The sequence below is a fragment of the Rhinopithecus bieti genome, unplaced genomic scaffold, assembly GCF_001698545.2.
Source record: "Rhinopithecus bieti isolate Rb0 unplaced genomic scaffold, ASM169854v2 scaffold_39586, whole genome shotgun sequence".
Lineage (NCBI taxonomy): Eukaryota > Metazoa > Chordata > Mammalia > Primates > Cercopithecidae > Rhinopithecus > Rhinopithecus bieti.
Genome location: NW_016816842.1, coordinates 1944243 through 1960827, shown reverse-complemented (window position 1 = coordinate 1960827; position 16585 = coordinate 1944243). Strand labels below are relative to the sequence as shown.

The following is a 16585-nucleotide window of genomic DNA, read 5'->3' as shown; positions in this document are numbered from 1 at the left end:
TTTTGAGACGGAGTCTCTCTCTGTCACCCAGACTGGAGTGCAGTGGCCCGATCTCAGCTCACTGCAAGCTCCGCCTCCCGGGTTCACGCCATTCTCCTGCCTCAGCCTCCCGAGTAGCTGGGACTACAGGCGCCCGCCACCTCGCCCAGCTAGTTTTTTGTATTTTTTTAGTAGAGACGGGGTTTCACCATGTTCGCCAGGTTGGTCTCGATCTCCTGACCTCGTGATCCGCCCGTCTCGGCCTCCCAAAGTGCTGGGATTACAGGCTTGAGCCACCACGCCCGGTCTAAACTTCATTTTTCTTACCTATAAAATTAGCATAGTAATGTTGACCTTATGAGGCTATTTTTAACAATTTGGAAATAGCTATCCAAAGATTTAAAAGATTCAATACTTCTATTTCTAATATCTCTTAGGAATTGTCAAAGATGTCCATGAAGATGGATATAAGTTTAATTTATTTAAAAGATTAAATATTAGAAATCAAAATATCAAAAACATAGTCTATTTGAAATAATTATAAGACCAAAATACTATATAACTATTAAGATTTATCTTGAAGAATTTTAAAGAACATGAGAAAGCATTAACTAAAAAGGGGCTGGGCGTGGTGCCTCACGCCTGTAATCCCAGCACTTCGTGAGGCCGAGGCAGGCGGATCACGAAGTCAGGAGATCGAGACCATCGGTGAAACCCCGTCTCTACTAAAAATCCAAAAAAAAAAAAAATGCCAGGCATTGTGGCGGGCGCCTGTAGTCGCAGCTACTCAGGAGAATGGTGTGAACCTGGGAGGTGGAGCTTGCAGTGAGACGAGATCATGCCACTGCACTTCAGCCTGGGCAACAGAGCGAGCCTCCGTCTCAAAAAAAAATAAAAAGAAGTATTAACTAAAAAGGCAGCATATAAAACCAGTTACTTAATATCCATAATGTAACTTTTAATAACGATATACTTTTTCCTTGTTACAATAGAAAAAAATACAAAGGAAATCTACCAATGTGTAAATAGCTGTCATCACTGGATGGTGGGATTGTTTTCTATACTGTCTGTATTTCAAATCTTTTAAAGTATGGAACACATTTTACTTTCATGAACAGTAAAAAAGAAAAAAGTTTTAAAATTTTACTGAAATTCAAATTATGTAAATTTACTAGGAGCACATTTTTAGAAAGTAAATAAACGAGAGACTGGCAGTGACTAAATGTCCCTTCGAAGTGAAAGAATAAGGGAGCGGCATGCCATATTTGTCTTCAAGAAAATTCAGCTGAAATCGACATGGTTGGTGAGTAGTTGGGATAAAACCAAATGGGCTTCAGCTATAGCAAAGCTAGCAGCCTTCCGATAGAAAAGCCTCTGTGGCAAAGGAGGGTGAGGCTTCCAAATGGACATATAGGAGGGCTGTGCTTTGAACAGTATCCTCATTCTCTAGCTGGTGCCCAGCAGGACAGCTGGGAGGACTTCAAAGGACAACACAGCTCATCCATCACACATCCAGTAGGCAGCCCACACCCCTGCCATGAAAACGTTGCACTGGTTAACTCATCCTGCAAGAACTCAAGTCAGCGGCTAATTTCAAGACCTGGAAGAAATACTGACTGGTGGCCTGGCAAATTCCTGGCTTAACTGGTTTCATTCTTTGAGATGGAGCCCCAAGCTGGGCAGAACCACTGCCTGTCCCCAGCTGAGGCTGCCAGAGCCCTTGGCAGGGACCTGGGGCTGAGCTCAGTCCACTGAGTGAGACAGCTCTGGGGCATGGAAAAGCAAGGAGAGGCTGGGCGCCAACCTTCTCCCCAGCTGTTTTCAATAAGGCTCCACTTCTGAGGTTGCTGGCAGACCTCTGGAAAGATCTGAACCAACCTCACATAATGTTTTCCATCAAACCCACAATTAAGTAATATTCTCTTAACTCATAAACTGCATACAAAACCTTTTTCCTGTCACTTCTCAGCTCCCCTCCTAAGCAACCTACAAGCAGGTCAGGCAGAGGTTACAATACTTTTGCAGGGTCAGTGGAGACTGCATCACAGGCCTCCAGAGGCACTTACTCCTCCCCCTGCTGTACAAGCATGGAGGGGGTTGGATGTTCGTTCTCGGGAAGTACAGGCTACATTATGTACGTCATTTGAGTTAATCCTCCCAATACCTCTGTAAGGTCAGTGTTACCATACTAATTTTATAGGTAAAAAAAAAATCTCAAAGAAGGTAAGTAATTTACACAAGGTCCCCAAATTCAGGCTTGTTCCTCCATAGCTCACTACTTTTCAGGGGAGTCAAATAGAATCATGGGCAAGAAAGTTCCAAGTATCAAAAAGTTATGCCAAGGCTTCCTAGCCTTTTGACAAGATATTTCACCAGTGTCCCCTCAGGAGTATTCTTCGAGAGCACTGTTAAACACCACACCCTTATTTTGTAATTGAATACATCACTGACCCTAGAAAGTCCTAGAATGAAACTGGCCTTCTTCATGAGGTCTTCTGAATACTTCTTTCCTATATTTTTTGTTGCACATTTTATTGTATTAATATACTGACCATAGAGCATAGGGTCTTGTTCATTACTAGTGTTTGCTTATGCACTGGATAAAGGCTCATTGAGCACCCTTCACTGCTACTGTGCTAGACACTGGGGATGTAAAGAAGGTTAAGGATCTAGTCTCCTCCTACAAGGAGCGCCTACTCTAATAGCGGAGATGGAAAAGACAGATTCAACAAGGTAATTTTTTTTAATTTTAGAGATGGAGTTTCGCTTTGTTACCCAGGTTGGAGTGCAATCATAGCTCACTGAAGCCTTGTACTCCTGGGCTCAAGTGATCTTCCCACCTTAGCCTCTCAGCAGCTGGGACTACAGTTGCATACCACTATGCCCAGCTAATTTTTTTAATTTCTGTTTTTTGTAGAGACTGGGTCTTGCTTTGCTGCCCAGGCTGGTGGTCTGAAACTCCTGGCTTCAAGCAATCCGCCCCAAACAGCCTCCCAAAGTACTAGGATTATAGGCATGGGGTACCTCATCTGGCTATCAGCATTGGCAGATCTTATGAAACAAATATGTTCAGGAAAGTGTGTGCATGCACATACATTTTAGTACTTCAATCAGGTAGCATTAATGAGCAAGAACTGAGTCTCAGCACTTCATGCCTCTTAGAACCCAGCTCTGTGTTCGTTGTGCACCTACTTTAGAGTCAGTACAGTGGATGTGGCACCTGCCTTAGGATGCTCACTCTCTATCAGGGGAGACAGTATCCAACCAAAGGCTCCTAGTCTGGGGCCCAGTGAAGACAAATTGACAAATATACTCTGAATAAGAATATGATTTCAATGGAATGATTAAAATTAATCACTATGTGGGCCAGGATCATGATGTGTAGAGAAGAAAAGAGAAAAAGAGGAATGACAAGTACCAGGTAGTTCAACATTTGACCCAGTGTGGCTGGAAGAGTCTCTCAGCTTGAAATTATGAGGTCCTCTATCAGTCAGTCAAGGTCAGTAAACCTCTGGGAAGAAGATGGTTTTCCTTTCACTCACAGCTCTCCCACTGCCCAGTCTTTGGTTTTCACTTCTTAATCACCTACTGTGTGTCAGGCGTCATGGTAGGCACTGAGGTCTCCTGAGCCCTGGACTGTCTTGATCTTTCTGACGACTAGGATGAAGAGGCCTGGCCTCTGAGTCTGCTTGCTGTTCTTGCTCCCTCTGCCACCCCAGCAGAGGCCATTACGGGTTTCAGCTCTCACTAGACTCTCTGGCTTCCTGCCTCCCACCCTCCTGACCACTTGGTACCTGCAGGCCCTGCTGGTCCCCATGTGGCATCAGGACAAGAGGCCAAGCTGCAGGGCAGATGCAGACTGAGGTCTAGTGAAGGATTCTTGGTTCGGAGAGAACCAAGCTATGAGCTGGGGCAGGAAGAAGCTGGTGGACAGAGGTGCTCCAAATTGATAAGGCGAGTTTGAATCTCATAGATCGGGGAGCAGGTGGGCCATGAAAACTGGTGCTGTGTCTTCTCCCTTACTGATAACAGCGCAAGCTGAAGAAGACTAACCTCTTGGAAAGTACTTGTGCTTACAGATGCCCGAATCCTTGTCCCATTCACCTCTCTTCTGCTGACTAACCAATCCCAAGGAAATAATATTAAATATGGAATTAAAAACTTCATGTATAAAGATGTTGATGCAAATTTAATTTATAAAAGGAAATATTGGAAACCATCAAGATAACTGCCAACAGAGGAATGATTCAGTAAATGGTAGCATATCAAATTTAATGGAATATTCACCATTAAAATTATGGTGACAGAGTGATTTGAAAAATGCTATGTTGGCTGAAAAAAGCAGGATACAAAACACTATGAATAATTTTAGTTATGACTAAAAGTTACTAAGCACTTCTATTACATATGCAGCAAAGATATTTCACTTAAGTAATGCCATATTATAGGTGGCATTATCCCCATTTTATAGATAGCAACATGACCTGGAGAGTTGGCAAATTACTCATGATCACAGCTGGTAAAGGATGGGATTGAATTAAAAATCAAGTCCGACCCATGGCCTGTGATGCTTCCACAAGCCACTCTGCCCCTATAAATCCTGTAGTTATCCCTATGTTGAAAACAAAATAAACACCCAGCTTAGAAAAGAACTATAGGACAGAACGATTAAACAAAACAATAATACAGACTGAGAGCAAAGCAGAACCATAGGTAATTTTAGCCTTCTTTCTACCTTTGCTTATCTGCTTTCTTAAGTAGAATATTGCATTTTTACTTTAAAGCATTCTCAAAGTAAGCCATTTAGAGTGGTGCTGTGGACAGATCAGTGATCCTGATTATATTACTATAGTACTATGATGCCCACCATTTTATTAGACAACTGCTATGTGCTGGTGCACATCTGCCATTGCATCAACCCTCCAATGATGCTGGGAAGTAGGAATTACTATTCCCATCTCAGCTATGGAGCCTAGAGAATGTAAGCAGAAGAAATTCAAACTCAGATATCCTGGCTGCAAAGTCTGTGCTTCTATTCTTTCCATTGCCCCATGACACAAAGCTTCTTGATTTCCTGCCCTGACATTTCTTGATCATTTGCACTCTGGCAAGCACGTGTTTATAAGCACGGGCTGGCCACTGCTCCCTGAAGAAGAGGTTGAGGTGAACTGGTCCTCCCTGAGGTATTTACCCACACTCTGCCACAGCTCGAGTCTTGCCCTCACCCTCTCTTCCCCACTGAAACTTTGGAGAGGTTCAGGGAGCATGACCAAGTGTAGAACAGAGACCTGAGGGCCACAAGGCAGATGAGGCGAAGAGCAGCAAGAAGGGGCCTGAGCCAGCTTGGGAACAGGGCTGAGGGTGTAGAGCAGACGATAGTGGTGATCTGAATTCAGGGTAGGAGGGGAGATAGAACAGAGAACAATGACAGAGCCAGGGGTCTCCAGTCTTCTGCCCAAAAAGCATCTCCTACCACCTTTAGCATCCAGACAGCTTCCCTTGTTTACGCACAGGCATGTGTGTATATACCCACATATAAGCTCTAGAGTTCCCACTAGTTAGGCCTTTGACTGCATGTCCTGAGCAAATGGGCTTATTTTTTAAAAGACAAAATGATTTCCAGAAAGCTAACAAATAGTCACATTTGCAGCCCATCTCTAACAACTATAATACAAGACTGTACAGTGTTTATTTCTGTATGCTATTCTTACCCAGGTTTATTATTTCCTACCCATATTTTTCCTTCTCTATTCTGACTCCACACTTCTACTCCAGAAGATTATAAGCATTACAAAATTTAATCTATATGATGCATTCTCAAGGGGTAATATCATCCCTAAGGTGGGGGGGGGGTGGACAATTTGTTCTCGGGAGTAAGGGGCAAAAAGTTTTACTCTTTCTATGTATACCCACAGATATACTACAGTACACATATACAGTATAAAGTGTAACTGTGGTATTAAATTTTCACTAGGGGATTCCTTGGGAGGGTGATAATGGGGGAGATAATGGTGACAATAAGAATCACCAATTCCCGTCTCTACTAAACAAAATAGAAAAAATTAGCTGGGCGTGGTGGCGGGCGCCTGTAGTCCCAGCTACTCCGGAGGCTGAGGCAGGAGAATGGCGTGAACCCGGGAGGCAGAGCTTGCAGTGAGCCAAGATTTTGCCACTGCACTCCAGCCTGGGCGACAGAGTGAGACTCCGTCTCAAATAAAATAAAATAAATAAAATAAAATAAAATAAAATAAAATAAAATAAATCACCAATCTATAAGTCAGCAATATGCTCAAGCAGTCCATCAGCAGAGAGCCCCTTCCCAGGGCCTGTGATTGTCAGACCTGCCACCCTCAGAAGTAAAATCAGGCAAGATACAAAAGCCCAGTCACCCCTTCCTCCACTCCCAGCCACTTCTCACGTGCTCCCCCAGGGGCAGTTGAAACCTGCAGGTGTGACCTTTGCTTCCATCTCTGGAGACTAACGGCTGTCCCTTGAGTGGCTCATAGAAGAACCTGTTAAGGGACAGTGTACTCAAGTGCAGATTCCTTGGTCTCACCTCAGCGGGTCTGGGTGGAACTCTGCAGGCACCCAGTGGTTTCTGCAGGATCCCACCTTGAGAAACCACTCTCTATAGAGTGCCTCCACGAATGATTTCAGCACTGAGGGTCCAGAATTTCACTTCAGACCCCAAATGGCTATGTCCTGGCTGCTAAAAATGAAGAGTAGGGGGTGGGTTTGGGGATGACTTGACTTTATGACAAAAGAGCTTTGGCTCAGATAATTCATTAATTCCGTACCAGTGTTCACTGTGCATGTGGGGGACTGACTGGCGCCAGACTGCTCCAGAAACAGTCTCTCCTCACTCCTTTCTGGACTGAGCCACAGCAGCTCTCCCGGCCTCCAGCCCAACAGAGTATGGCATTCGATGGGGTCGTGCCTGTGCCTGAGTGGACTGACTGGGGGATAATGGCCTGGGAACCAGTTCCCTGGGCCCGACATCCCCTCGCTGTGCACGGATGAGGCAGACCTAGCATGACAGGCTGTGGAAAGTATGTTCAGGTGCCTGGCTCCCCTCGGCCTAATGCCTTTTAAATCAGGATCCAGATTTGATTTGATTTTCCTTGCCTTCCTGGCTCCAACTCTTCCAGGCTCATTTTTCACTCCCCTGTCAGGCTTCCCAGCATTTGGTGGCCGGGTTGAGCCAAGTTCTTCACACTCCACAGACAACCTCCCTCCCAGGCTTGGGACTCTGTGCTCACCATCTAAACTTCAGCTCTCAACAGGCCCTGTCTGCCCCCACCTCATCCTGCCCTAATCCCTGCTGGAGTTTTCTGAGTGGCTGAGAGGGACCTGCATCTCTTAGAGGAGTTGCTCGGGGACTCAGCGTACCACCGATGACAGAAAAACAGGCGAGTCTATTGCTCATCCTCACCATCACTACAGGACACAAGTCTCTTTTCACCATCACCATCTCCCACCCACTTTTATTTCAGAGTTCTTCAGCACAGGCAGGGGACAGGGATTAATTTGAAGAGGACGTCAGGTCCCATGTGTGGCATCAGAACACATTTCCTCATTCCCACACAATGTGCCAGCACTCAAGGTTGGTGTGCATGTAATGGGTATGCAAAGTGCAGATTGAGAGCCTCAGCAAGTTGAGGATGTCAAACCTTTGAATGCAGGGACAGTGCCTTGGTTTTCTCTGTCATCTGTTTATTACAGGAGTACAAACATCCTGCATACCACGAGCATTTACTGAACGAACCTGCAAACTAGTCACTTAAGTCAGCCTGTCACGTAGCACTGGGGTCAACTGGTAAGCATGCTCATAAAACCACCAACTCCCTACTCCAAAATCTTGTTTAAAGTTTATTTTTATGGTTGGGCGCGGTGGCTCATGCCTGTAATCCCAGCACTTTGGGCGGCCTAGGCGAGTTAATCACCTGAGGTCAGGAGTTTGAGACCAACCTGACCAACATGGTGAAACCCCGTCTCTACTAAAAATAAAAAAATTAGCCAGGCATGGTTGCACGTGCCTGTAGTTCCAGCTACTTGGGAGGCTGAGACAGAAGAATTGCTTGAACCCGGGAGGCAGAGGTTGCAGTGAGTTGAGATCACGCCACTGTACTCCAGCCTGTGCAACAGAGTGAGACTCTGTCTCAAAAAATAAAATAAAATAAAAATAAACGTATTTTTAAGAAATCATGTTATGTTGGAATAGGAAGGGGCATCACAGTCATCTGGTTCGACTCTCTCATTTTTATAGGATGAGGAAACTATAGCCCAGAGGACAGAGTGAATTAGAGACAAAGACCCAAGCACATGACACCAGAACAGACCTCCTTCCAGATCACACTGTTGGTCTTAAGAGAGGCAGCTCCTTATGATGGCCGACAAGCTGCCCAGTAAACGGGTTTGTAGATGATAGCACTTTGGCATCACGGGGCTGACTGCCGTGCCCCAGTGTGTTTAAATCCATCCCTGCTCAGCCATAACCTAACCAGGTCTGACTGAATATCCACCACAGGCCGGGCACTGTCCTAGGTGCTATAGAGAACACTAAGATGAATAAGAGATTTTCTAGAGGCTGACATTCTAGAGACGAGTACTTAAATAACCAGAACATAAAGCCAAAGATACACAGTACAGGAAAGCCCCAGGGTGATTCAGCAGGAAAGAGACCACAACTGGCAAGGAGAAGCAGGATGCGCTCCCTGGAAGACGTGACATTTGGAAGAAGTGGGGTAGCACTGTGATAGATTAGGGGTCCGGGCTCCAGTTAGAAAGGATGACGGAAGTCCAAGAGGGAAAGCCCGGGACCTGCTCAGGGATCGTGGGGCCTGGCAGCTGGGAAGAGTGCTGGTATGGGCAACTAGCCCCACATCATGGAGAAAGGCAAATGCCAGGCCAGGAGTCTGCACTCAGAACCACTGGAGGCTTCTGGCCAGAGATGAAGTGCTCCAAGCCAATCGCTAGGAAGACCCTCACAGTAGATGAAACCTGGAAGGGACTGAGGGAGGAGCTCTAGGAGCACTGGGCCAGCAATTCTCCAGTAACTCTGCCCTCCAGTGGCCGAACAGATGGAATCCTGAGGGGGTCACGAGAGCCCTGGCCTCATCCTTCATTTGAGCTCTCCTGGAGGGAGGGTGTTGTGCTCTTAGAGGCACTGGCCCTCCATGCACACACTTCCCCTCATTTCATTCTGTGTATCTTTCCCCAAGTGCTGAGAAATGGGAGAGGGAGTAACTAGCACTTTCTACCCTCTAACAAAACTAGAAGGAGTTCTGTAAAATGCTATACAAATGTATGACATATTATTAAAAATCAGACGTGATCACAACAAACCACAAAGAAAACTCCAACACCAACCTCAATACAAATAGGCACTGAATAAAATAAAAAAATGTTGAAGATGGGAGCAATGGTCAAGATGATTTGGTCCAACTCTCAGCCTGATGTGTAGATCTCAACACCACAGTCCTCACAAATGATGGCCAGCCCTCCACAAGCACCTCCTCAAACCACAAACAGCCAACACAGTAGACAGCTCATGGTAAAGTGCTTGATAAACATTACTTGAATGAATCAAATCCAAACACTCAAAATCTATCTTAAATAAAAACTGAACATTAATGAGACAAGAGATTAATGTTTAGAAAACCTACAGACTGAATAAATAATCTCTTTTTACTGGGCATCTACCAGGAGCTGGCACCGAGGCGTGTTTTGTAAAAACTAGGCATGTAAAACACAGAACACACACTACAACAGACAAATCATAGAATTTCAGATCTTGAAGGGTCTTAGGGATCATCTGAATCATGATTTTATAAGAAGGAATGTGAGATGCGGGGAGGTTTAGTGGTTTGTAGAAAGTTTTAAGGCAACTATGTGGGAACTAGAACTCCAGTCCAGGGCTCTTTCCACAACACACTATGTTAGTTATCTAATTAAAATCAAAATTGTAGAGTACAGAATATAACCCTCTAGGAATATGGAAACGGAAAGAAATGCAATGAGGTAGAAGAGCTAGAAAAGGCTTCACTGAGGAAGGAAGTTTTAATTTTCTGTTTCGATATTGAGAATTCATTAGTTGCAAGATCACTGAAGACAGTAATCATGTTTTATTTTTCTTTGTATCTCCAGGGTCTGGAGCACAGAGGAGGCTCAACTCACATTGGTCATTATTTATGAAAGTAGTGTCTTACTTATTAACTTTACTTAGAGTTGGAAGGAATATAAATATTAGAAGGAATCTGAACATCCTGAGCTCTGCAGAAATTGTATCTATGTGAACAAATGAACCAGACCTCAGTGCTATTGCTCATGCCTGTGTAGATCCCCTAGGCCACTTTGAGTATACAGTTAAGGGGAAGAAAACCCCAAGCTGGTCTCTTTATCTCTCATTGGTCATTTTGCCACTCAGCTTTGTTTCCATTTCAAGGCAGACAGTGGAGATAATTGGAAACACGTTAAAACAACAGGAGCCTAAAGGCCTTATTAGTAGAGAGACAGACATATCTAGATAGCACCAGCCATCTCTTCCCTAATAAGTAAACCGTCACTGAGAAATTTTAAAAACACAGACACTTAAAGAACAAAAAATAATTCTATTCATACAGTTCCAAATCCTCTTCTAATTTTAGGTAGTGAACACATTGGTGGATTTTCTATGGTTGTGATGAGAGTGTGCCCAGTGTTTGTTCTACTTTTCTTCCTACTTTGTTATTCACACGCATTTTCATGTATGGATATAGCTACCACAATGACAAATAGGTGATTATGTAATATCTGCCATATTGATGTGTTTGTATAATAATCTATCTCCTTGTGAGTACAAACTAGTTCCTTTTTTGTTATTAAAAACAGTGCTTTGGACATCTTTGTAGCAACTACATTTTTTCTTCTCCTTTAAGAGTTAAGTTATAGTGTCAAAAGCAGAATTCTTAGCAAGGCACATCAACAGTTTTATTGCCCTTGTAACATTCTGCCAATCTAAGCCCCAAGGAGGATGAACCAATAATCAGTACTTCCAACAAAGGAAAGCCTCACCTGTTTCCTCACAGCCCCAGCAGTGGGCTCTTGGTACCTTATTTTGCTAGTTTTTTAGGTGCATAAATACTTTTAAGGTATTTTGATTTCCATTTGTTTAAATGCCAGCAGAGTTGTGTAATTTTTTTAATGCAGTGTTATATATTTTCCATGCCCGGACTTTGTCTACACTTCTTTCACTGTAAACTGTGTATTCATCTTTGACAAACTGTCAAATAGAATCTGGACATTGAACTCAGATAGCTGTACTGAATCTTCTTGCAGGCATTTTTATTGAGCTTTTAAAATATATACAGAAGTAATTCCTGTCTACTGTTTACAAAAAATTCAAGCAATAAGAATGTGTATAAAGTAAAAGGTGAAAGTTGAGGGTAGAAAATGGCTAAAGGTCTCTTTCCATTTTACTCTTCCCCTCCCTGCAATAGTAGTACTTCTCAGCTATAACCTTGAAATAATCTATTTTTCTTTTAATGTATTTTTATTTTGCTCCTGTGTCTATTTCTTGATTTAAGAATTAGGGCAGGGCTGCGGTGGCTCAAGCCTGTTAAATCCCCAGCACTTTGGGGAGGCCGAGTACGGCGCTGATCCGGAGGTCAGGAGATCAGAGACCATCCTGGCTAACACGGTAAACCCCGTTCACTTAAAAAATACAAGAAAACTAGCTGGTGCGAGCGTGCGGGATGTGGACCCTGTAGCCCAGCTTCACTCGGGAGCTTCGGTGGCTGGGCGGCTCTTCGGGCCGGGGCAGAGGAGAATGGCGTTAAACGCGGGAGCAGAACTTACAGTGAGCTGAATCCGGCCAGCTGTACCCAGCTGCTGGGCGACAGAGCGAGACTCCGCCTCAAAAAAAAAAAAAAAAAGAAAAAAAAAAAAAAGAATTTATACAGCATTGTAGTGACTTAGTGGAGTCCCACAGGAGTGATGAGAAATTTCTCTGGCTTACGGTGCTTCCCTCTTACTGGCCTTTACTTAGTTTTTAGATCTTTTGCTGGACATTTATAGCATAATCACTAACTCCAATGCCTACAGAGGCTGGACAGGAAACACATGTAGGGAATGTGGGCTGGGACAAGAAATGTCACGAGGCCCTTCCTGTCCATTTCCTGCTTTCCCATTATGAATATAGACTTGGCTAGGAGAAAAGCTAAGTGCTCACTGGCAACAGGCACTGGTCCTGGAAACGAATGCCTAGACACAGTGATGGCACCCTCTGGGCCAGTGTGGCCATGTGGAAACCTTGCCAGGTCTCATTTGTAAAGAAAAGCCACTTATACACAAATCATATGTGTACATTTTCCATTTGCAAATCTTTGCTCAAACTTTTTGAGAACACAACACAAAAGACCTGTATGCCAAATATGGCCCATGAGTTGACTTTTTTTTTTTTTTTTTTTTTACCTCTGTCATTATGGTTTTAAGTCACATACTTAAACCTGTTATTTGACCCATCCATTTCAGATGGAATCTCTTTACTTCCCACTGTGTAAGATAGGGACATTAGTGTCACTATATTTTTCTCTTCCTCTGTTTTTCTGTCTCTACCTTACCATTCACCATCCCACTACTTTTGGCTTGCCAAAACTTACAGGATTCACTTTCTGTTCTGTAACTATAATGAACACTTTTGGGTTTTGTCTATGGATTGATTTTTTAAAAACAACAATTTTCTTGATAGCAATATTATATTGTATAAATGTTGTTTTCAGATATCTGGTGTCCATGAATTAACTGTTCACCATCAGTGACCAAAGAACTAGTTTCCAAATATAGGTGGCTTCTGTGGGTTTTCTACCTCTTGGAAGTAGTCCTGTCTCCCTGAATGAGGGGGTGGACTGCAGGCCCCACATGGGGAATGTCTATTAGCAGGCTTCACAGAGAGGACTTGGTCACGGTCACAGGCTTGTCATGGAGCAAATGGATAGATGATGGCACATCCAACACACTTCCATCCTGCCTTCTTAAAAACTAACACCTACAGCAGGAGCTTCACTTCTCTCCATATACATGTTTAGTAAATAGGCTTTCCTTTAATCACCCCGACTTCTGCCCTACATCCACTCCTAATCTCCAAATCCTTTAATCTCAAATATATGGCTGAAGCCTCACCCTTAACTGTTCTGCAGGCAGAGCTGATACGTCCTTCAGTGCAATCCCAAGAAAATCTCTCATCTACTAATGTCCCTCTCGTGTTTTTAGCGCAGCTATGAACGCATTCTCTTTGGACCTCTTCATGTTTATTTCAATGTCATATTTGTCAGGAAAGGAAGTTAATACGTCTGTTCAGTCCACCATTTTGAACCCGAAGTGACCACCAGCTATTGACTATGGTAACCTTTCAGTAATACTTGCCCTGCCACTTCTCATTCTTCTGCTTTCCCTTTGAGTACTTTGGGAACTCTGTGACACCTGGACTACCAGCCACATGGAATAGACAACTGTGGAAAATTTAGGAACACATTCAAGCTTGCTGGGATATCAAGGTTAGCATTCTACAATGAAGATGAAGGACATAGATTCTCTCATCACAGATCATATTTTTCTTTGAATGAATCTTGAGAATTCACTTCATTCTCAAGAATGTAATGTCTTCATTTTATTATGAATGGAACAACTATTTTCAGTATATCTTCCAGCTGTGGGTTGGTGATATACAGTATGGGAAGTGGAATTATGTACGAACATATGCTCTCGATCAGCCTTGTCCGAAAGGACATTCTATGATTATGGAAATGTTCAAGAATCTGTGCTGTCCAACATGGTAGCCATTAGCCCCATGTGACTATTGAGCACTCAAAATATGGCCGATGTGGCTGAGGAACTGAATTTTCAATTTAATTTAATTTAAATTAATCTTAATCTATTGGACAATGCAATCCTATACCTTGAACAGCTCACTCTCATTGAAGGAGCAAAAGATAAACAATAATGGATCAAATTATAAATTGATTAAAAAATTGATAGAGTAGGCTGGGCATGGTGGCTCACGCCTGTAATCCCAGCACTTTGGGAGGCTGAGGTGGGCGGATCACCCGAGGTCAGGAGTTTGAGACTAGCCTGGCCAACATGGTGAAACCCTGTCTCTACTAAAAATACAAAAATTAGCCAGGTGTAGTAGCACACGCCTGTAGTCCCAGCTCCTCGGGAGGCTGAGGCAGGAGAATTGCTTGAACCTCCACCTCAGGAGGCGGAGGTTGCAGTGAACTGAGATTGTGTCATTGCACTCCAGCTTGGGGCAACAGAGTGAGACTCTGTCTCAAAAACAAAAATTGATAAAGAGTAAAAATGAGTCATATATATATATGGTATTATAGGAATTCAGAGAAGGGAACAATTGAGGGTTAGAAAGTTCAGGATTAGAGCTGTGAGGTGGATCTGTGTGCTAGTGTGAAAACAAAAACATCGAAAGATATTCAGTAAAAAGAGCAAGTTGCAGATGGTTACCAGAGGCTGAGAAGGGTAGTGGGAGGGTGAGGGTCGGGGAGGAGGTGGAGATGGCTAAAGGGTACAAAAAATATAGAAAGAATAAGACCTACTATTTTATAGCACAACAGGGTGCTATAGTCAATAATAATTGTATTTTTTAAAATAAAGAGTGTAATTGAATTGTCTGTAACTCAAAGGCTAAATGCTTGAGGGGATGGATACCCCATTCTCCACAATGTGTTTATTTCACATTGCATGCCTGTATCAAAATATCTCATGTACCCCATAAATAAATATCTCCTACAATGAACTCACAAAAAAATAAAAAGAGCAAATTACAGGTTTTTATGCAAACATGGCCCATTTGTATATATACAAGGCTATTCAGATATATGCTCATATTTGTATAGATCATTTCTGAAAGGATACTCAACATGATTAATGGTGGCTACCTATGGAGAGGAGAAATAAGGGCTAAGGCAAATAACTAAACTTTGTCTGAATTTTGTTTTAAAATAGTTTAGCATTTAAATAATGTTTTTCTTTGTAACAAAGTTATAGGCACAGAGTGTATTAGTGAATAATACCTTTTTAAAAGGCCAAAGTAGTCAACTCTTTCCTGTGGCTATTGATCAAGAATGATCTTATATGATTATTGTGAACTGTCCACATCCTATAACCATGGCTGTTCTGTACTCTAATGAAATGCTTTAAAAGGAAGCATAATGAAAGTAGCCTGAAGGAGGTAAAATTTAAATCAGATCCTGAGGCTGGGTAGGATGGAAAGGAGAAGGAAGGGCATTCTTGATATAGACACAGCCTGTGGAGGAGCAGGGAGCAGGTGCATAGGGATGTGGCCGGTACAGAGTGAGGGCTCTGAAGCCAGGCAGGGAGTGCTGATGGGGTAACAGAGATACAGGACTCTAGAAGAAGTGAGGGACCAAATCCTTATGGGCTTGACTGGCAAGACACCAGGAGTCTTAGACACTTCACCGCCATGGTTCTCCTCAGGGACACCAAACACTGCTTGAGCAATCATCATATGGCAGGCATTCATCTTATTCAAAGATAGATAAGAAACGGTCATTGCGTTCAAGGAACCAGATGAGACATGTGAAGGGGCAGTGTCATGGGCAGGAGGAACATGAGACTTAGGTCCATTAAAACTGGCTCCATCACTTACAGGTGTAAATGTTATAATCCCTTGGATCCCCCAGGTTCTTATCCTATAAAAAATCAGGATAAAAGGTACCTTGCGCGGTGGCTCAAGCCTGTAATCCCAGCACTTTGGGAGGCCGAGACGGGTGGATCGCGAGGTCAGGAGATCGAGACCAACCTAGCTAACACGGCGAAACCCCGTCTCTACTAAAAAATACAAAAACTAGCCGGGCGAGTTGGCGGGCGCCTGTAGTCCCAGCTACTCGGGAGGCTGAGGCAGGAGAATGGCGTAAACCCGGGAGGCGGAGCTTGCAGTGAGCTGAGATCCGGCCACTGCACTCCAGCCTGGGCGACAGAGCGAGACTCTGTCTCAAAAAAAAAAAAAAAAAAAGCTACCTTGCCAGGAGGATAAAATGATTAGGATAGTAAGCCTGGTACCAATAAGCATTTACAAATATGTTAGTCCCCTTTCTATCATATCTGCCCTGTTCCTAACCCCAAACCAATAGGAAGATAAAATGTGCTTCTTGTTTACCCTTTCTTCACAAAGGTGGTGCCAAAGCAAAGGATTTGTACTGTGCCTGTGTGGGCCAGGGGAGCAGGACCATCACCAAAATACATCAGATGGAAGAAGGGAGGGAAAGGAGACAAGACTGGAGAGTGAGGGGGCTGGTCCTCAAAGGCCTTTTAAGCAGTGCTGCAGAATTTCATGCAAGGGGAGCCATCCAAGGTTCCAGCGTATAAAGCAGGAGGTGGCACCATCAGATCTACGTGGCAGGAAGATCACTTAAGTAGCAGAAGGAAGGACGAACTGGAAGGGCAGAAATCAGAGCAGGAAACCAGTCTTCAAGTCACTCCCATCCTCATCTTAATCTCTCAATTCCTACAGTACAAACTATTTCTTGAAGAAATTCAAGCACCTAATTATACACTGTCATATCTTGCTGTTCTATATGTGCATTCTTCTCCAGAA

The 16585-nt window shown here is 43.5% G+C and overlaps 1 protein-coding gene across 1 annotated transcript in view; it reads right to left on the bottom strand.

The window, feature by feature from the left end:
* Positions 1–16585, bottom strand: part of MYLK (myosin light chain kinase) — a 188890-nt gene that overhangs the window by 160672 nt on the left and 11633 nt on the right. The window lies entirely within an intron of this gene.